At 47.6% G+C, this 21,832-nt stretch overlaps 1 protein-coding gene across 11 annotated transcripts in view; it reads left to right on the top strand.

The window, feature by feature from the left end:
- ZNF469 (zinc finger protein 469) overlaps positions 1–21,832 on the top strand; it is a 243,180-nt gene that overhangs the window by 107,129 nt on the left and 114,219 nt on the right. For all 11 annotated transcript variants that reach the window (XR_010306008.1, XR_010306010.1, XR_010306013.1 and 8 more), the window contains exon 3: positions 19,352–19,461. The gene's annotated coding sequence lies outside the window, so the exon portion shown is untranslated. The remainder of the gene's footprint in view (positions 1–19,351; positions 19,462–21,832) is intronic.

Raw genomic sequence — 21,832 nt, forward strand, 5'->3', positions numbered from 1 at the left:
GGGATTTTTAAGGGAGGCATTCTCATGGTGGTGGAAAACTCTTCATCAATGGAAATTCTCCTAAATCCTACTGGAAATGTATATGGAAGAATCTAGCAGTCGAGAGTTGAACAGTTGAAAGTGAAGCAAACCATTTTTAGCCATCCAAGATGCATTTATTACATTTTTTTTTTTTTTTAACTAGCTGAAAATGTTGAGGGAAATTATTTCCAGTCCCTGGCCACTTTTGAGTGTGTGATTTCAAGAAGTTGTCAACAAATAGTAGCTTTTGTCTTGGTGCTGCAGTTGCATGGGGGATTTCCAATCCCAAAGGTCTCAGATGCAGCTCAGTCGAAGCTCTGAATTTCTGGTGCTATTTTTGTTTAACATGAGGAGTTTATGAGGTTCTCTCGTGGTTTTTCTCCCATTAGTAATAAAACCAAACATGCTTCCTGAAATAACCAAAATTGGAGATGTGGGATCATCCTTGGAGAACAGTGGTGCTGGTTGGTGGTGGTAAAGGAGCAATGGGAACCCAGGTTGAACTCGGCTTGTTCAGCCTAGAGAAGAGGAGGCTCTGGGGAGACCATGTGGCCTCTCAGTACTTGAAGGGGCAGAGAAGAAAGTTTGGGACAGACTTTTTAGCAGTCTTGTGACAGGACAAGGAGTGATGGGTTTGAACTAGAAGAGGAAGATTCAGACTAGATAGAGGAAGAAATGTTTTACACTGGTCCAGGTTTCTCAGAGAGGTGGGAGATGCCCCATCCCTGGAATCATTACAGGTCAGGTTCTTTAGGCTCTGAGCAACCTGCTCTAGTTGCAAATGTCCCTGACGACTGCAGGAAAGCTGGACTAGGTGACCTTTAATGGTTCCTTCCCACCCAAACTGGTCTGTGATTCCATGAACTGAATTTGTCTCCACCTCAGGGAATATTTTTCCGGCATTACCAGGGATATTGGGCAGAGGTGTGATTCAAAATTGAAGTCAAACCAGTTTGCAGATCACCCAAATGTGGCTTTGGGGATGAGAATGGAGACCTAGGGTTTCTGTCTCCACCTTCCTGCTCAGAGGTACAACTAGTGTCAGCACCCACTCTTAGCAGCAAGAACATGCTTCTCAAAATTCAGAGGAAGGATTTCATCCTTGCCTGCTGCTGAATGCCAGCAAAGGGTGTCCAGTGACAGCCAGAGGTTCCCACTCACAGATCAGCCCTTAGGTAGGGCAGGCCCTGGCCACAGAGCCAGAGACTGAGCTGGAAGAGGTTTTGTGTTAGCATCTGACTCTGGTTTTCTGTGTACAGGATGTGTCACAGGCAAAAATACCTTTCCTGAACCTCCTTGGGATAGTTGAACTGTAGTGCTTGTAAGGTAAACCTTCATCCCTGCTTTTGTCCCTAGAGGTGCATGGGGGGAAGACCCATGTTGGTGAGCCTCAAGGACAGTAGACTGTGCTCTCCCAAAAAGCTCCCCAGTTGGTTTTTTGATGTCTCTCCAGTGTGTGAGGCTGTGCTTTGAGAAACCAGGAGTGTTTGCAACCATCAGCTCCCGTCCCAGCGCTGCTCTGGGGGGCAAAGTCAAGCTCATAAATCTCCTGCTCAGCAGGGAGCATTTGTGCTATAAACTAATTAGGCAAGTGGTCAAATACCACAAACACCTTTGTCCTCATTAGGGAGCAGTAATGATCCTGAGTAGCTGCTGAAAAGCCTCATTAACAACGAGCAGGGCTTCCTCTCCGGGATCTGGGCTCCAAAAACAAGCCAGCAGCCTAAGGGTGCAGGAAGCCCTGACGCTGACTTGATGTGCTGCTAATGATTTAAATGTCAATTAGCTAAACACGTGGGGCTGTGTGAAAGTCCTAGGCTTGCAGGCCACGGAGCCAAGGCGTGGAGATGGCAGCATGCATGTGTTTGTCATGGACACGAGGAATTTAGCAGTTCTGTGGGGTGAAGAGCTTCTCTCTCTTCATCTGCCTTGCCAGAGTGTTGACTCAGTGCTGCTTTCCTCTCCCCAAAACACTCTTCCCATCGCTCTTTTTGGTTGCATGCTCTTCCACATAGTCTACAACATCATCAAAGGCCTCAGTGCTGCAGCCTTGGGTTGTTTTGAAGGAAACTCTGGTGGAAATCTGAGTCAGGATGAGTGGAAGCTTTCTTCCAGTCACTTTTGTTCTTTGTGTTGTTTACCAGACAAGCAAAACTGGAAAATTCTGCCTGGTGGTGTCGTGGTGGTACCTGGAGGTGCCTCATGGACATGGCTCTGCACAGAAGTACACAGCAAAACATAGAATTGTTTAGTTTAGAAAAGACCTTTAAGATTGAATCCAACCACGTTAAACACTTATCTCCCAGAAAAATGTCCTTTTCCCATATTGTTAAAGCAGAGCTGAAACTGGTAACTGTTGTCTGCCCTTGGGGGGTGACAAGTGACTGCAAGCTCAGGTAATGGTTGGATCAGTGATCTTAAAGGTCTTCTCTAAGCAAAATCATTCTCTGGTTCTAGTCTACAGTTCTAATACTAGCTAGGAGATGAGGAACACCACTTCTGGACTCAGTTGTGTCTTCTTCATTGCCTATATTCAGACAGGTATCCCTCAGATATGCCATAGAATCAACCAGGTTGGAAGAGACCTCCAAGATCATCCAGTCCAAACTATAGATCATCCAGCCATGTTCATCCCATCTTGAGGTGGGTGATTAGACCTGGTACTCCTCAAACTTGTTATTTACCAGTAAGATTTTATTTGCCTAGTAGCAGTTAGCAGAAGGCAGTGCCCAGGCAAGTTGTTACTTTCTGGGATCACCAAAGCTGAAGCTATATTTCAAATGATCATTGGATATTGAATTATTTTTCCTGTACTGTGGGTGTTGGTCTCTTCTCCCTGGTGTCAGGTCGTAGGGTGAGAGGAAATGGCCTCAAGTTGCACCAGGAAAGGTTAAGGCTGGATATTAGGGAAAACTTCTTTGCTGAAAAAAGGGTCACACATTGCACCAGGCTGCCCAGGGAGGTAGTGGAGTCACCATCCCTGGAGGTGCTCCAAAAAATGTGTAGACATGGCACTTTGGGACACTGTTTAGTGGCTGTGGTGGTGGTGAGTTGATGGTTGGACTTTGACCTTAGAGGCCTTTTCCAACTGAAACAATTCTGTGATTCTCTGTATTTGTCTTGAAAGCTGCTTTCCATGCTACTGCTGGCATGTGGACCGCCAGGCAGGAGCTGCTGGGCTGTGCGATGGTTTTCTTGATCTTTTCACACTCAGCTTTGTTAGGATCTCAAGTCAGTGGCTACTGGTGTGAGTTGGAGGAGCTGCCTGTGGTAGTGTCTGTTTCCCACCACTCTTGGGTTTGTGATGTGCAATGAAGATGTTGCAAGTGATCTTGAGTTTAGATCTCTGGTAAGTCAGCCTATGGCCAAGACGTGCAAGAAAGAAGACACAAAGCGGTGTCAAGCCGTGAAAGGGAGAGGCAGTAAGGAAATAAATCTCAGAGTGTTGAGTTCTCTCTAACGATTACCAAGAGTGGCAAAGAAAATTAACGTTCCTTAAGCCAGGCAGAAATTCCTGATTCCAAAATTAGGCTAAGGCAAGTCCTCCAGGCCAAGATTTCTGCCCAGACATGTCCTGCTGAACACGCTCACGGGTGTTTCCAGCGGAGCGGAGAGCTCCGGCAGCATTCCTTGGATGCCATCCAGGGAGGGATGTGCAGAAGGCTCAATTTGCATGTCGCTGGGAACAGCGCGGAGCAAATGGCAAATTCCTTAGGAGCATGGCTGTGTGGAGGGGTGAGACATCCAGCTGCAGCCACTCCAGATGAGCAGCGAGGAAGGACTTATGTACCCAACCGTCTCTCCTAGCTGAATGTCTTGAAATGCCATTCTCCAGCTCTCAGGTTTGCCCCAGAAGGCCCATTAACACCTCCCACAGATGTCTTTGGGTGCTGATGGGTCCCTGATTCATTTGCTTTAGAAAGAAAAATGTGAATGCAGCTGGTTGAAACATCAAGGGAGGCATTTTGCAGAAGTCATAATAACCTTCAATGGAGGAATCCCCAGTGGATTTTCTCAACCTTTGCTGCTTAATGAACCAACTCATTCAGCCCAGAGTGCTGAAATAATCCTTCCAAGGACGGCCGAGCAGTCCCATTAACTCAGGGGAAAGATCTGACTGGAAAACTTGTTAATGAACCAAGATGTTGTCACAGGAAGAAATGGACCTTTCCTTGACCTGGTTATTAGGGGCAGGTGAATTAATTCAGGTTTCTTTTGCTGCACTTTGGGCTGACACCTAATCACTAATATCATTTGCAGTCTTTCTTTCTCTTCTTTCGTTATTAACTGAGGGATAATGGAGAGGTTTGCAGAAGGGGAGTCTCCTGAGTCCTGTTTAATGCAAAGGCAACACCTCTTTCAGCTCAGGAAATCCTTTAGCTGCTTTCATACATTATGTATGTATTTATTTATTTATTTATTGTGGGTGGGAGAATATTCTGGGGGGAAAAGAATGCACAGTGTCTTTGTTGTGTTTTTCAACCCTTCCATAAGCATCTGCTTTGGACCGCTTCTGTGACAAAATACTGACCTAGATGGAGCTTGGAAAGTCATTTCTACACTTAAGTTGTTCCCATGAGGTTTAGTGTTATAGAAGTGCTAAGGGACAACTGCACTGAGGGGTTTTTGTCATCTTTGTAATCCTGATTTTCTTCTCACTCTTCTTCTGACCATATGGGCCATGGGACAGTGGTGAAATCACCATCCCTGGTGTGTTTTCAAAGCTGTGGAGATGTGGTGCTGAGGGATGTGGTTTAGTGGTGACCTGACAGTGCTGGGTTAACAGCTGGACTTGATGAGCTTAGAGGTCTCATCCAATCTAAAAGATTCTGTGATTCTATTCTGTGATTCACTGGGCCTCTTTGTTTTTAACTGGCTTTGCCTCTGGCTGTGGTACCACCAACCTTTCTGAAGAGGTCAGTTTTGGATGCTCTAAAGCTCTGTACAGCTGCTTTCCTGGGGTTTTATCTCCCACCCTCCAGAGCACTCCTGAGGATGCTTCAGCCTCCAGCATTTGAGTGCTTTCCTCTTGGGTACTGCTGCTGCCAAAGCAGTGCCAGCTTCATCACAAAGCGTTGGCAAATCTTCTCCACAAGTCTAGATGAAGGGTTTCCTATCTCAGTGCCCTTTAATGTTGATGCTTCTCTCCCAAATCCAAGAGAGGGGACATCAGTGAATAAAAGTCATGTGTAGAAGGAGCAGGCTTGTTGTATCAGGAGCCCTACTAATTTGAATGGCAAATCTGAGATCTGAATGGAAGTGGAGCTCTGATGCTATACATGTTCAGGACCTCCACAGCAGGTACGGAAGCTCTGATTCCACTTAGGACTCTCAGAATTCATATAGATTCATTTCACTGTTCACTGAACATCCTGTCTCAAAACAGGGATCTTAGTTGAAAGTCCTTCCATTGTTGAAGCCAAAGACAAAATGCTCTTCCTTTAGGACCAGGATTTCCAGCCCTGCAGAAGCTTTAGTTTGACCCCTGCCTACTTCAGAGCAGCCAAGAGGTGAAGAAAGCTGGTCCAGAGCACATCAGACAAGATGTAGGTGAAGCATGTTATGAGAAAGGCACTCAGGAGGAGACAGCATTGTCTTTGTTCCCATCAAAGCCATCTGGCTCTCAGTTGCCAAACCATTGCCAAGCCCCAGTGACCTTTCAGACTCATCACTGTGCTTAGAAGATTTACAGTGGAAAAAAGCTACTTCTTGTAGGGAAACTCTTGCTCCTTCCTCCCAGGAGACCATCTAGCCACAATGACTCACATGTTCATCATCCTGGCTTCCCATAACTGTTCAACAGTGGCTACAATGCACAGACTTGAGGAGAATCCGTGCTTGCTTGCCCCTGAGATAGTGTGATGTAAGCTCCCACTCTGGCTGCTTCTGCCTTTCCAGGCTGCTCAAAGTGCAAAGCTTTAGACTCATCGCTGCGTCACCCAGTAGGCCAGCCCTGGCTCAGGCACTGATGTGCCTCTCCTGAAGCAATGACATTTTTTAAAGGGCTTTGGAATGATGAAGGTCCCAGGGGAAATGGAGGTGAAGCTCACAGATGTTTGGGACCCAACTCCAGAAGATCTGCCTAAGTTTTCAGGCAGAGCTGCAAACCACATTTAGCTTTCGCACTGCATCTGCCACAGAGGTTGTTATTGGAGGTTGCCAAGATGTTCCTAACAAGGTCCTGGTACTCCTCTGCAGGGAGGAGGGATTCTGTTAATCTGGGATAAGTGATAAAACAGGTACCCTGCAGAGGGAGACTACAGCTTCTCAGATAAAAAAGAGCTACAAAATGAACTGGAGAGGTGAGTCCAAGCCCCACAGTGCTATCCAGTCCAGATTTCAGTCGCCTCAGAAATCCATGGGTGGATTTGCACATGACCACCGTCAAGTTCAAGGTCCCTCAGAAAACTGGGGGTTGAGTTTGGGTTTTGGAGTTTCCTGCCTCCACCAGATTTAGATGTTCTCTGATCTGGGCTTTGCTGGGGCCTGTCTCCCATTAAAGAACTGTGAATGAATTGGTCTGTTGAGGAAGCCACGCTGGCTGCTGTGCCTGAGCCACTGCTTTCCTTCAAATAGATCAAGAGACTCAACAGGCCTCTTGTGCTGGGGAACATGAGAGCAGCACCAAGACGTTTGACAGGAGGTTGTTTGAATGTTGGTGGTTTTTTGTCTGTGGGACTCTTTGTGTCCTCCCTTTTCAAAGTTCCCAACTGTTGCTCTGAATCCAAACCACATGGATTTTTTTTTTCCCCCTCAATGTTAGGTAGATGCAGTCAGATTCCTCCAGCTACCAAGTGCAAGGTGAGATCCCAACAAGTCTATGGCAGGCTTTTGTGGAAAAGGGCTCCATCATCTCCAGAGCTCCCAAGGAAAGCTTAGTTACCCAAAAATACCCACAGCAGGCAAACCAGGCTCAACCTAAAAGCCTTGATGTAAATCTAAACCATGATGTTCACTGGGGTAAAAAGTGGCCTTTTATGTGAAGCAGCCTGGATCTGAGGAGTGCACAAAAGCCAAATCTGAAGTCAGCCTTAATGAAAACTTGCTGTGCTCTTGGATTGCCTCTTGGCCTTTTCCCCCATCCCTTTCCCTTGAACTTCTCCAGCGTGCAACCTCTGCTGGGTTGCTCACAAGCTACAAATCCTCCCTGTGATATTTCCAGGACACCTGGGGCTACGAGAAGACAATTCTCTGCCTTGGTTCATTCTTCATCTCCTACCCCTCAGTTGATGCTAGGAGGCTGCAAACATTTGTGGGATGAGGAAAGTTGGCCAGAATGTGCCTTAATTCACCTTCTTGATCCTTCACAAGGTGAGCACACAGCCTAGAAAGGATGAATGGAAAATGAACATACTGTGGAATAACTTTTCTCCCTGTGGGATGGGTGGCTGCCAGGCAGAGCTCCATTCTGCAGGACCAAGGACTGATCTATGCCCTTTTTGTTCTCATCGTTTCCAAAGAGTTTCAATTCAGGCTTTCAAGTGAATGGATGCACTCCTGGGAGCAAAACTCACACAGCAAGCAGGCTTCACAGGAGGACTTTGGGCTGAGGTCACTGTGGCTTCAGGCTGGCTTCTGAGTGGTGCAGCCAGGCGGGAGCTCAGGTTATGAGTGCAAACAGGCTGAAAGAATCCTAAGGAGGAAAAAGAAAATGACCCCAAATCTCCATTTTTTTCCTCTAAATCAGGTTTGAAACTCTGAGTGATGGAAATAGAAAGCCAAAGAGAGCTTTCTGAAGCAGCTGATTGATGTTAGTGGGGATTCCAGGGATCCTACTAATGGAAAATTGATTGTAGCATCACCATCAATGCTGAGGGCTGCCACAGATTGAGTCATTGCTACTTGCACCATGGGTAAGAGCATGAGGGGTCCAGCTGAGGACTGGTAGGTTGGGAGGAGGGGAATGTTTGTTGAAGGTGGCAATTATCTCTAGTTTCTCTATCCCAGAAGTTTTTGGGGCTTTGGGGATGGAAATCTGTACTGCCAGAGCACATGAGAACTGATCAGGGCCTTTCTTTCCCATCAAATCCCTACTGGATTTATGGTGCTCAGCGAGGAGGAACGCTGGCGCTGCAAGGATTGGATTTTCTGGGTTGTGTTGTTAATGAGGCCACTGTGGTGATTAAGAATCATCCTCTTGAAGAGGTCCCTCTCTCCCTCTGCAGTGGCTGAATAGACAGACGAGGAGAAAGTCCTCGAGGCTCATTGTTTGGGGTTAAAGTAACTGGCAGTGGAGGCAGGGCAGGGCTGGTGATGGATGCAAACAGAAGATTGTGCAACGCCTGCTTGCTGACGATGGAGCTGCCCAATTAAAACCAGCTACAGATGAGGAGAGGGCTGGATGCATGAGGAGCAGTCATTAGGGATAATAAATAATTAGGCATGAAATGCCTGCACATGGCTGGAACCAAGGGATGCAGAGGCAGAACAACTGGAGGAGGGCTCCCGTTTAGCACCATTTAAATCTGCAGACCCTGCTTTCTGCATGGAAGTGGCAGTGCTGGCATGGAGAAAACAGGTGACTTGGGAAATGGTTTTGTTCCTTTCCACTCCAGCTTTTTCCCCAGTGGCAAAGACCTGCCAATTCAGCTCTGAGTACAAGTGACACATCTGGCAGTTTTACCCAGGAACCGCAGCCCAAAATCTCTTTGCTTGGCTAACAAGTCAGTCTTTTGTCGTGTTGTGGCCCACCCATGAGCCTCAGAGCAGTGAGAAGTGCCACCACATCTGCCTATCTGGCTGTGCCAATGAAATGTGGCAGCAATGAATGTGATGACGAGCTGCAGTCTGTGGTGGTCTCCACCAATTCCAGCTGACCACCACATGCTGAGCTGGATACTCGCTGGCAGTTGTAACCCCCATGATGTGTAAGGTCATGATGCTGAAGATGACTTCGAGGCAAGCTCGACAGGGATCAGGCCTTGCATGGCTCTTAGCAGCTCTTAGAAGTGCATGATGGGGTGCAGAAAGAGTGTGATCTACAGCTGCCTGGCATTTGTCCCCTCAACTGTATCTACTTCAAGTGTGATATGAGCCAGCTTTGCTTTCCTGGCAGACCCTGCCACCTGAGCATCCTGCAGGAAGCCAGGAGCATAGTTTCATCTCACAGGCAGGGCAGGCTGTCTTCTACAGGGAGTTTTAGACCTGGCATGCCAACCTCTGGATTCCAGCTGGGACCATCTATGGCTGCCCTTGAGAAGAATTTCATCTGACTCTTTGCACACTATTAGTTTTGGTGATAACTGTGGTACACAACCCACCCAGAAGTGTACCTTTTTTTTCCAAATGGGCATATATTTACAAGAGAAATCAGCATATTGGTCCCATAATGTGGTTTGCAGAAGCTCTGCTAGGCTGTTCATGTCATAGTCCAAAGATTTCTGTTTGGTTGGTTGATGGTAGGCTGGACTGATCCATGGAACCACCTTCAGGGGAAGGTGAAGTTGGAAAGGAGCATGTTTGCTGCCCAGGTTTTGTGATGGGGAGGGTAAAAGGAAGCCCAACTGAGAGTGCCTATTTGGAGCTGATGATGGATCACTACCTCTTGCTGACATCAGTCACTTGCTTTCCCTGAACCAAGCAGCATGAAAACCCTTCCCAAACTTTATCACCAGATGTTGAAACCAGGCTGATATTCCCAGGGTAAAACAAACACACCATAAGAAAAGGTTTGCTGAAGACCAAGCACTGTGAAAGGTAGGGATGTCAACAGGGAAAGCAAACCTGCACCTCATAGAGTGGTAACGTGGTGCGGTAGCACCTCATGACCTGCAGCAGAAGGAGATGTGAATATCATTTGCTTTCCAGCCTGCTGCTTCTCAAACCAGCTGGAGCAGATGCCTTCAGCAGCCAGGAAGGGATGGTGCTGCTTCATGAAGCTTCCTCCATCTGAGCCTCTGTCAGCTGCAAGTGAAAAGGGAAAAGTGAGCGGAAGAGATTCAGGTGCTGGCAATGTGTCCTGTGCTTGCAGATGTACAGCTGACATCTGCAGCTAACTCCATACCTCCTAAAAATCACCACCACCACTCCCAAACAGAACCAAACCCCAAAGTACTTCCTCATTTGAGATGTTCCAAATCCCCAGACTATTCTCCTTGCCTCCACTTAGCAGTAGACAGCCAGAATCAAAGAGGTTTTGTGTTTTGCAGTTGTTTTCTAAGTTTTGGGTTGCTTTTTTCCCCTGCAAATTATGAGGTCCCAAGGCAGCTTGTGCATTAGAAATTGCTGAAGGCGGTGACTGCTTAGTGCAGTCCCTTGGAGGGACTCTTGGTTTAAGTGGAGAGTGTTGATTTGGTCACATGCCAACCAGGAAATACCAAAATGCTGAAGATGGACCCGTTACAAACAGGCTAACCAGCCTCATATGTCCCTTCAGTACTGGGCTGTGGAAGGTAATGGAGAGCACATGAGTCCTGTAAATAATGAGATTATTAACAAAGACACAGAAAGTAAGCCATTTGGCTGCCTTGGTGAAACACTGAAGCCACTGGTTTCAGCTGAAATCTCTTCATTGCCCCCAGTTGCCCTGTGATTGGTGTTTTCCTGCAGCATATCAAGATCTGAGGTTTTGTGTTGGCTTTCAGACTCACGAGTTTAATTCTACATTTTCCTCCCATGGTAGGGCTGGAGGAGAGGCTCTGGGGTGGTAAGATTGATGCTCTGGGGTGCGAAACGGTGACAGGAGGAAGGATGCCACAGGGGAAAGCACAAGCTGGGAGAGACAAGTGCCCATCCAAAGAGGTGTGAGCTACACTTAACTCCTCTCATCTGCTTGACCCCTGTCTTGGTGCTGCCACTTCACTGATTGAGCCTGAAAGCCTGGGAAGGAAGGAAGGGAGTTGGAGAAGCCCTCAGGAATATTCGCAGACCTCAAAGCAGGGAATCTGAAGTTGGGTTGTCAGTCCTTCCAGTGGCAACCCTGCCAGGAGCAGGAAGGAACTCTTCCTTAAACCCAACTTAAGGAGGAGGCTGCCAGAAGCTGCAGGTGCTCACATGGGTTGCAAAGCCATCAGTTTGTCTTTGTGCCAGAAGGTGGATCAAGGAGCCCAGCTCTAGGCATCCAGCCTTAACAATACTGGCCCGGGTTTTAATTCCTGTGTCTGAGCTGCTTTTCCTGGGGCTGGGACAAGGGCGTGGGCAGACATCGATAGAACATGTGTGTGTGTGCACGATTTAGGGGAAGGAGGAGGGAGAGCCGTGGCCAGAGCAGGAATGTGCCTTCGCAGGGGAATGAGGAGAGGTCTCTTAGCACACTGCATGGGACAGGCAACTCGAACAGCTGCTCAGGAGTGGGAAGGATGGTGCTGATGTGGTGTTTTGGAGATGCTGGGGATGAAGGAGGCCAGGCTTACCCTGTGGCAGGGTGCCGAGAGCGCGGGATGGCATTAACTGGGGGCTAGAGGACCCCTACAGCCTCCTGCATTTTGGGGAGGCCCACTCTTGAGCTGGAGTCACAGGCAGTGCTCCTGGGATTTGAGCAGGGAGCATTTCATCCTCAAGCCTGGAAAGGAGCCGTGGGCTGTGCAGTAGGCAGTTCTTCAACCCTTTCCCTGTGGTACTTCAGCGTCGCTGTTTGACCTCGAGCATTTGAGCTGGGAAGTGCGAAGCCGTTTTTAGCTGCCTGTCTGCAAAGGGGAAGGGAGGGAGAGAGAAATACCAGGCGGTTAGTGCCGCAGCCCCGACACAATAGGAACTTTTATTAGCAGTTTTCCATTGTGCTGCATATGGCAAAGCTCAAGGTTCTCTGTGGATGGTTCTGACTGTCCTGGAGAATTGGCTTCCCTCAGCAGCTGGGTAAGAGCTTGCACATTGCAGTAGCTTCAGCATTTGGAGTGAGACAGAAAAGCTGAGGAGCACCAATTCTCCTATCACTGGAGAACACCTTCGTTCTTAGCTGGCAGCTCAACCTGGGAAACAGTAAGCTGGAAGAAGCTTGACCTCTTTGTGGGACGAAGAGGAGGTGGCAGGTGGGCAAGATCTTTGCTCCAAGGGCAGTGATTGCGCTTCTCGGGCCAATAGAAATGCACATGTTCCTGGCTGGAATAACAATAAGGACATTTCTTTGCTCTGGCATAAGTCAGGATTTGACTTGATTTATGCTTGGCTCTGAGGAGGACATGCAGCCATTGACAGGCTGAAAGAAATTAGGCTAAGAAAACAAACCAGTAACAACTGGGAATCATTGCAGCTTACAGTCTGCAGTATTGCTTCCAGGACTGGAGGACCCAGGCGCTTTGACTCTGGGCCATGGCCCTGTTGGTTGGGTTTTTTCTTCTCTTTGACATTTTGCACAGTGCTTTCCACAGGGGAATTCTGTTCTAAAGTCTGGATGGAGATGAGATATGTGTCTTCCTTGTTGTGGGACCTGGAGCATCATCACCAAGCCAGTGGCTGATGGCAGAGTGGAGGCACGGAGAGCTCTGCCTCTTCTTGGCTTTCCCTCTATGGCCTTGTATGGTTTAAGCATGACTGTAGCACCAATGGTGAATGGTGAAAGTTCCCCTGGATCTCTGATCCTCCTTTTGCAGCTTTTCACAAGCTCTCTAGTCTCTGTGCAGCACCACCATAACAGAAATCCCCAGTTAGAACCACAAAAAGCAATCATAGATTTGTTTTGGTTTAAGATCAAGTCCAACCTTCAACCCAGTACTGCCAGGTCACCACTAAACCGGATCCTTCAGCACCATATCTCCATGGATTTCAAACCTTTCTAGGGATGGGCACTTTGTCACTGCCCCAGGCAGCCTGGTCCAGGCCTTAGCAACCCTCACGTCTAACTTAAACTTCTCCTAGCACAATCTGAAGCTGTTTCCTCCTGTTCAATGACTTGTTTTTTTTGGGAGAACAACCCTCACATGGCTCAAGGAGTTGTAAAGAGCCAGAAGGTCTCCCCTCAACCTCCTTTTCTCAGCCTTTGCTGCTGAAGGCAGCTTGCTCCACTGACCCTTTGTGTTTCATCTCAAGAAAGACAAATGCATGAGGTTCTTTTTTGTTTGCTTTAGTTAAACCACTTGTGCTGAGAAATATTGCTACACTGATGCTGATCTCAGCTTTGGGTCTGCTTTCTCTTCTCTCCACAAAAGATCATCTCCTACTTTTAAAACCTGCACTTGAGTCACTTTTGGGTTGTGCCAAACACTGAAAATTAAACCCACTATGCTGCAGACAGGGTTTCCATCCCAAGGGTGAAGTTCACACCAGGACTTCATGTAGGCACTTGAATTTCCTTGGGCTTGGTGCAATACAAGACAAAGTGCTGCATGAACAAGGTACCCTCCCTCTGCTCTGCCAAACCCAAATTCCATCTCTAATGCATGGGCCCAAGGGAAAATGCATACGTGTACTCTACAGCATGAAGGTCAGGAGAATGTTAGGGCTGCTGAGCCTCTGTTTGTCCATTCTGCTCACAGAAGAAGCCTTCATATTCTCTTACCATCTGGACAGCAAATGCGCCTTCCTGCAGGAACTTCACGTTGACCTTTGCCCGTTTTGTTTAAGAACAAATCTAAGGCAAATGTGTGGGGTTTGCACTGGGGATCTCCTGTCAGCACCACAGATAGGTCAGGAGGGCTGACTGGGCTGTCTTGCTTGGGTCATGCATTTATGACACCCATAGAGAGGCGTGCAGCTGAGCTTGGTCTTTGTACTTGGCTGGAGCCGAGGAGGACAGACTCTCTCTCTGAAGCAAGGGTGTTCCTCAGCTCACTGGTTGAGATCTGTCAGTAGCAGTTCTCACGTGAGCAGCAAGTCCCAGCATATGCTGAGCTCCACACAATGTGCTCCTTCACAGCAGTGCCACGGTCGGCATCGGGAGGCAAACAGCTCTGCTGTGGGGCCTTTCATCCCTGGCGCCTGCTGCGCGGATCGCGACCCACAGCTCATCTATCTCCTGCAGACCATGAAGGTGTTGTGCCTTGTCTCATTGGCCATTACCACCACCTCTCATTCTTGTGCTGTTCAGCTGGTAGGCTGCTGACTGTTAGCCTTGTGTGGCTCAGACATGGTGGAGTGAGCCAGGGTGAGCCTCTCCCCATAGCTGTTGGTTGGATGTGCCTAAGTAGAGCCGGAGCGTGCTTGAGACCCCCATCTGCTGGCCTTTCTTCTTCCTTCCCTTTAGAAAGTCAAAATGTCCAGTAAAAATCCAGCATCGCCCCTAAGCAGACTTGGAGCTCTTCTTTGGAGGGGAAGAAAAGGTCAGCCTTCCCTTTACCAAGTGACCTGGCCACCAAAACAGATTGAGACAGCAGAATTGAGTGCCCTGACTCAAAATGAAGAGGCTTAGTTGGTTAGACATCTACCAAAGCTGGCAGCTCTTGCTGTTGGTGCTGGGCCACTCATGCCATGCTCACCCAGCTTCATACAAGCTCATAGCAGCCCCAACCCCATCCAGTGCCCTTCAGCTCCCTGCAGAATACCCACAGGATGCTGCTGCCCAATTTATGGCATTTCATTGGGTCTTGCCTAGATTAAATTAGAAAATAAACCCCCATGGCTCAGGCTCGAGCTGCTGAGATTAGGAAGATTGTGCCAATAGCACAATTCAGTGTGTTTAATAAATAAAGGGGTGGTTCCTCTTTCTGTGGGGCTGATGCTGAGCTGTCTTTTGCTGGCTTCAGAGGGACCCCACCACAAGGACTAGCTAGACCAGCCAGTTTCACTGTTTTTTGGGTTGCTGCATAGTTTCATTTGCCCATTTGCTTGCACTGGCTGAAAAGCTGCCCAGCACGGTTATTCCAGACAGGCCTGGGGGTGTTTCCACTTGTGCCAAGAAATGTGGGCTTTAACAGTCAAAACAAAACAACTTCATCCTTCTATCTCATGTTCCTCCCAGTAAATTAAAACCCATGTGCCTTATTTTTTCTTTGGTCACACGACTTCAGTTTAAAACCCAAAGCCCATCCTGCATCCCTCCCACTCAAACTGTCCCCTTGAAAGGCAAATTTTGGCAGCAAGTCTGGTGACTGCGACTCCTATTCCAAGCAGATGGCTTTAGTTAGACCAGATTTGGAGGCAGGTCTCTGAATCTTGTCTTGTTCCCTCCCTTCTTCTGTCATTAATAAAGTCATTGAGAGAATCTTTAATAAATAAACAAAGCACACACACAAAAAAGTGGGGTTTTTTTTTTCAATAGACAGTGGGATGGAAAATGACTCATAGGAATACAGGGTATAAAGTACACTCTAGTATTAGGTATTATATGTGTCGAGTTTCTGCTCAGGGTCCAAGAATGCTGTGGTTTCTCTTCAAGGATTATGCCATTGTGGAATAATGTCATTGTGGAGTGCTTGGTCAAGATGAGCTGATGGTTACTTACAAATATACATCTCTCTGTTTCTTAGTGTTTGGAAAAATCTGTGCCATGCAATTTTGGGGAGATTATGGGCAACTACTGCCATCGTGCTTCCCAGCCTTGCCAAATGCCATCAAATCTGCTAGAGTCATCCTTTCTCTCCTCCTTTCCTCTTCTTCATTCACATAGGACTTAATTTTTCATGAGATTGGCCTGTGGATCCTGGTATAGACCTACCAGTCACAGTATCACAGTATCACCAAGGTTGGAAGAGACCTCACAGATCATCAAGTCCAACCCTTTACCGCAGAGCTCAAGGCTAGACCATGGCACCAAGTGCCACGTCCAATCTTGCCTTGAACAGCTCCAGGGACGGTGACTCCACCACCTCCCTGGGCAGCCCATTCCAGTGTCCAATGACTCTCTCAGTGAAGAACTTTCTCCTCACCTCAAGCCTAAATCTCCCCTGGCGTAGCTTGAGGCTGTGTCCTCTTGTTCTGTTACTGGCCACCTGAGAGAAGAGAGCAACCTCCTCCTGGCTACAGCCTCCCCTCAGGTAGTTGTAGACAGCAATAAGGTCACCCCTGAGCCTCCTCTTCTCCAGGCTAACCAATCCCAGCTTCCTCAGCCTCTCCTCATAGGGCTGTGCTCAAGGCCTCTCACCAGCCTTGTCGCCCTTCTCTGGACATGCTCAAGCATCTAGCAGTCTGAGAGGAGGTACCAATGTGTATGAGGAGCAAAGTCCTGAGGGGTGGAGGAAAAGAGATGAGAAGTCTTCAGCACAGAAACCACCATGTCAAAATTGGTGACCCCCCCCAGAAATGCAAGTGAAATTTGGGTGGTGGTCACCAAAAAGGTTCTTGGAGAAGGACCCTTAATCCTCTAACCTTTGCTCTTCCTTGCTGAGCATTAACTAGGAAAAGGGACATTTCAAGTGGCACTTGTTGTTCCAGCAAGTCAGCAGCAGGTTTAAGGGGATGCCCAAGGAAGACTGATGTCCAGTTTCTCTTTCCTTGTTTCCTGTGGTCTAGGAGAGCTTGTAAAACACCTGTCCAACCTAAAGCATTTTGATCCTTGTTTTTCACATAGCGGTCCCCAGCTTAGGTAGGAGGTGGTAGGACATAATTCATTCTTCCCATTATTCAAGTGAACTTGAATAGATTATTAGGACAGGAGGAAAAATGTGTTTCACAGGTTGGTTTTCAGGCTGTCTGAAGAAAAAACCTGGTTTGGGTTGACCCTAAAGCTACTATCCTAACTACAAGTTCTAACTACATGATCGTGTTAGAGGTCATCACTGCAGCATCCCTAATCTATGCTTGACAGCTTGGGGTCAGCTCCAGGCAGCTCCTGTGTGAGAAGAGGAAGGAGGCTGACCTGATGGAAAGCAACTCTGTGGAAAAAGACCTGGCAGCAGTCCTGATGGACAACAGGATGTCCATGAGCCAGTAGTGTGCCCTTGTGGCCAAAAATGCCAATGGCATCCTGGAGTGCATCAAGAAGAGTGTGGCCAGCAGGCTGAGGGAGGTTCTCCTGTCCCTCTTCTCTGTCCTAATGAGGCCTCACCTGGAGTGATGATGGGCTTCTCAGTTCAATAAGGACAGGGAAGTGCTTGAGAAGGTACAGCAAAGGGTTATGAAGATGATGAGAGGACTGGAGCATCTCTCTTATGAAGAAAGGCTGTTGGGCTTCAGACTTTTTAGCCTGGAGAGAAGACTAAGGGGGGGATCTTATTAATGCTTATAAATACTTAAAGTGTGGGTGTCAGGAGGATTAGGCCAGGATTTTTTCAGTGGTGCCCAGTGATAGGACAAGAGATAAAAGGCATCTTGAGCATAGGAAGTTCCATCTAAACACAAGGAGGAACTTCTTTACTTTAAGGGTAACACAAAGAGAATCTTCTTTGCTTTAAGGGTGCTGCCCAGGCTGCCCGGACAGGTGATGGAGTCTTCATCTCTAGAGCCATTTAAAACCTGCATGGACATTGTAATCCTGGACATCCTGCTCTGTGTGAACCTGCCCTGGTTAGGAGGTTGGGGTAGATGAGTTCTGGAGGTTCCTTCTAACCCCCACTATGATGAGATTCTGTGAAGTGTCAGAGGGTGAACTAGAAGGGAAAGGCTCACACTGCAGGCTCAGCAAAATATTTACAGAACTCTGTGTGCACATCCACAGGCAGGTTCTAAAAATGGGAAGCACTTGAAGCAAAATGAGGCTGGTTGGGTACAGAAAGCTTTGTTTTCTAGGGATTCCTAGCCAAAACCAAAACAAGCACAGATGCAGAAAGCCTCTTCTCATCCATCTGGCTCACGTGCGCTGCATCCTTCTTGGTTTCATTGCAGTCTCCATTTACCTTCTGCATAGCTGAGACACCTGCGTGGTTGTTAGCTTGATGCAAAGCATAAATAGATGCAAACACACAGGGTGTGTTTATGAACGTTATGGATGTGTTCTGGACTCTATTGGTGCATAAATAGAAACACATGTTTGTGGAGAAAGAAATGAAGGGTCACCAGTTGGGTGCAACTCCAGGGCCTTTCAGTACTTAAAGGAGCGAAGAAGAATGATGGGGACAGACTTTCTTAGTTGTGACAGGACAAGGGGTGATGATTTTAAACTAAAAAAGGGAGATTGAGACTGGATAGAAGGAAGGAATTTTTATCACTGAGGGTGCTGAGACCCTGGCTCAGGTTGCCCAGAGAGGTGGCCCATGCCTGGAACCATTGCTGGTCAGGTTGTTTGAGGCTCTGAGCAACCTGCTCTAGTCACAGATATCCCTGCTGACTGCAAAGGCATTGGACTAGATGACCTTTAAAGGTTCTTCCAACACAAATCATTCTGTGATTCTAACATCTGTTTGAAGTCCTGGCATTCCTAGGTTGGAGCTGTATCCAGGTGGTTCAGGAATATTGTGGCCCAGGAGGCATCATCATTTAAGGAAAGCCTTTCTTGCCCCATCACATCACAGTGATGGCATGTGCCATTCCTTCAATGCAATTATTCTTCATAGGCTCCTTGACCTGAAACTAAACTCTTAGGAAAGCTGAGTTTTGAGGCAGCCTTTGTCTTTCCAGCTCCAAACAGGGAGAGATAGGGCTCCAGGGAAAGGGGCAGATGTGGAGGAAGCCAACTTGCCATTCCTGTGGATGTTTGGGGAGGATTAAGAGGGGAACGATCACTGCAGACCTGTTTTGAGGTTTAAGAATTACCTGCAGGGCTTGCTGGAATCCATTTTTGGATGACTGGAGATTTTTTCCTATCCACTGTGACAGAAAGTGAGTCCAGTGGTCTGGAAACACCCCCTCAGGGTCTCAGAAGAATGATGGTTGCTCTCTGTGGCTTGGGGAAAAGCTGACCCACGGTAGGCAGCAGCAGGAGCTGGAGTCAGCCCAGTCCCTCTGCCTGTCACCATGGGCAGGTCTGCCATGGAGGAGGCGGGGACACCCTCCCACAGGAGGTGCATCAAGATGGTCTCTGGTTGCTGTACTGGTTGATTTTGGAGAGGAACAAGGGGTGAGGAGGAAGCTAGGGAACAGTCTTACTTTTCCCTGAGGTTTATTTGATCTCCTGAGTCTCCTGGAAATGCCCAAATTTTTAGGATTGGGAGGATGAAATGGGAGAAGAGCACCTTGAGCACCGACCACTTCATCTCCCCAAGCCTGAGTAAACCCCTTCTAAGAGGCTGGCTGACTAGAAGTTATTTGGGGGCTACAAATGTCTCTAACTCTATCCACAGCATTAACTCAGCTGGAAGTAGATGTATAACTTGATGGGAAGTCCTTCCCAGTCCCCTGTTTTTGGGAAGACATTAGCACCACCATCACAGGTGATGTTTGCCTTTCAGCTTTGTCCTCTGAATTGTTTCTGCTTTTTCTTCTGAGATTTCTGAGCTGCTTTGCCTAGTTGCTGGTTTTTTTTGGTTACTATCCCCAGGTAAAGCAATTAGTGAGCAAACACAGGAGCAGTTAACACAGACCTTCCTGTTCACTAACAAAATCTCTTGATGGTTTTTTTGTGTTTGTTTTTTTTTCCCTCCCAAAGGTGTCTGGCAGCAGGTGAAGGGCTGGAAGTGGAGCAGGAGCATAGCTTCATGCTGAGGTCATCCTAGACAGCTCTGCTGCTTGCTGGAGCGTGGACGTGGTCAAGAAACGGTAAGGGAAGCTTCTTCTATGATGGTGGAGAAGGTTTGCTGTGTCATGGTCTCATGCATGGATTTTGCTTGTGAGGTATTGTTGGCTTGAAAGCACCTGGTTTGCTGTTAGGCACCCCAGAGCAACCACCTCTGGCTACTCCCAGATTCCTGCAGCTGTAAATGTGGCACATCCCTTCCCAGTTTATAGGTCTGCTGGGTTGTGTCCTCTTCTGGCATGGTGTTGCTTGCAGCATGAGCCACAGTCATACCGCACCTCCGAAAATGATTCCTCTGTAGAAAACCAAATGTTCAATCTGTGGAAGCCAGCACTCAGATCCCTCATTTGGGAAGCAGGGAATACCTCATGCAGAATGGAAATCATAGGTTTGGAGACTATGTGTGTGTGACACTGTTATCCCATGGAAATCTTAGGTTTTGATGTTATGTGTGTGTGTGATGCTGTTTTCCTGCACGCTCCAGGAGAGCACAGAGTTCGTGATCCTATGTGTGTGGGACATGCTGTTAGCCCTCCCTTTGTCTTCTGTGGGGGTAAGATGCTGTTGCATTCCATAATCACTGAATCCCAGCACAGTGGGGGTTGGAAGTGATTCTTGCTAAAGCAGAGTCACCCACAGCAGATTGACCAAGATTGTGTTCAGGTGAGTCTAGAATCTCTCTGCTCCAATGGCTCCAGCACTCTCACACCAAAGAAGTTTCTCTTCATGTTCAGGTGGAACCTCCTGAGTTCCAGTTTGTGCCAGTTCCCCTTTGTCCTGTAACTGGGCACCACACCACTGAGAAGAATCTGCCCCCATCCTCTTGCCCTCTGTCCTTTAGCTGTTGCTGGGTATTGAGAAGATCCCAAATCTCCTTATTTATCATGCTGTGTCTTTGTGAAATCAGCAACACAGGCTGTGATGTACAAATTCAGGACTTTATAGTGGTTTTCTCCTGCAGAAAGGAAAAAAAAGAGTAAAAAAATCACTCTGGAAGCTCAACAGCACTGAGCAGCCTTCCAGCACAGGGTGCTCCTTAGCAACCTTACAATCACAAAAGGAAAGGATCTCTCTTCCCATGGCCCATTAATGAAGAACCAGAGAGATTTTCACCAACACTTTTCTATTTGAGCAGGTCTTGTGGGCAACCCTAAAAATCCACAAAACCACTGTGCAGATGGGGCCAGGGTAAAAAGAGCATTGTAAAATAGAAACCTATTTTGCTTTCCAGTTTCTAGGAAGCAGAAAAAGATGTTGTTAGTTAATACTGCTGAATGATCTTCTGGCAGCATCATTAATCAAAGCTAGTCATCAAAATAGTTTTGGGAGCAGGGATTTATGTGCATTGTACAGAATAAATGGCTTTATCACTTTCTTCCTTGGAGTTTGACAAGCATCCTGTGACCTGCTGTGTTTTTTGACCATCTAATGACTCAGGAAGGTCTGAATGGTCTAGCAGAGGCTTTGCTGACATTAAGGACTTGAGTTAATATTTGGAAGAGCAGCTTCCTTGCTGACTCTCAAGGGGTCTTAGCAGTGGTTGTTAGCTTCTCTTCTTATTTTAGATTGGATATTAGGAAAAAAGTCTTTAGTGAAGGAGCGATCAGGCATTGGAACAGGCTGCCGAGGGAAGTGGCAGAATAGCCCTCCCTGGAGGTGTTCACAAAACAGATATGGACACGGCTTAGTGGGCATGGCAGTGTTGGGCTGGCAATTGGACTTGATGACCATAGAGGCCTTTTCCAACTCTGTTGATATTGTGGTTCTTTTCTTTTGCTGAGCATAGAATCATAGAATCAACCAAGTTGGAAGAGACCTCCAAGATCAGCCAGTCCAACCTAGCACCCAGCCCTAGCCAGTCAACCAGACCATGGCACTAAGTGCCTCATCCAGGCTTTTCTTGAACACCTCCAGGGATCGTGCCCCCACCACCTCTCTGGGCAGTCCATTCCAATGCCAAACACTCTCTCTGGGAAGAACTTCCTCCTAACATCCAGCCTATACTTTCCCCAGCACAACTTGAGACTGTGTCCCCTTGTTCTATTGCTGGTTGCCTGGGAGAAGAGGCCACCCCCCACCTGGCTACAATGTCCCTTCAGGTAGTTGTATGTGCATTTGTAGTCTAAGGATCTGGTACAGACCTGTGAGAAGAGATAGGATCGTCAGGGAGGAGGAGGATTTATTCTCTTGCATTTCCAAGTGAGCTCTCCATGAATGATCCTTCCTACAGGGAAGCAGCAAGTCTGCACCCAGTGTCTTCCTAAGCACTGTGTTTGGATGTGTAAAGGATTGTCCCTTGCTCGTTCACATCAGGAAAATCACCCTCTTCTTCTCACCTACTTTGCAAAGTGTAGCGCAGGTGTGACAGAAAAGATCAGCTCAAGTGCTCTGTTT

The sequence above is a fragment of the Pogoniulus pusillus genome, chromosome 20, assembly GCF_015220805.1.
Source record: "Pogoniulus pusillus isolate bPogPus1 chromosome 20, bPogPus1.pri, whole genome shotgun sequence".
In the NCBI taxonomy this organism is placed as follows: Eukaryota; Metazoa; Chordata; class Aves; order Piciformes; family Lybiidae; genus Pogoniulus; species Pogoniulus pusillus.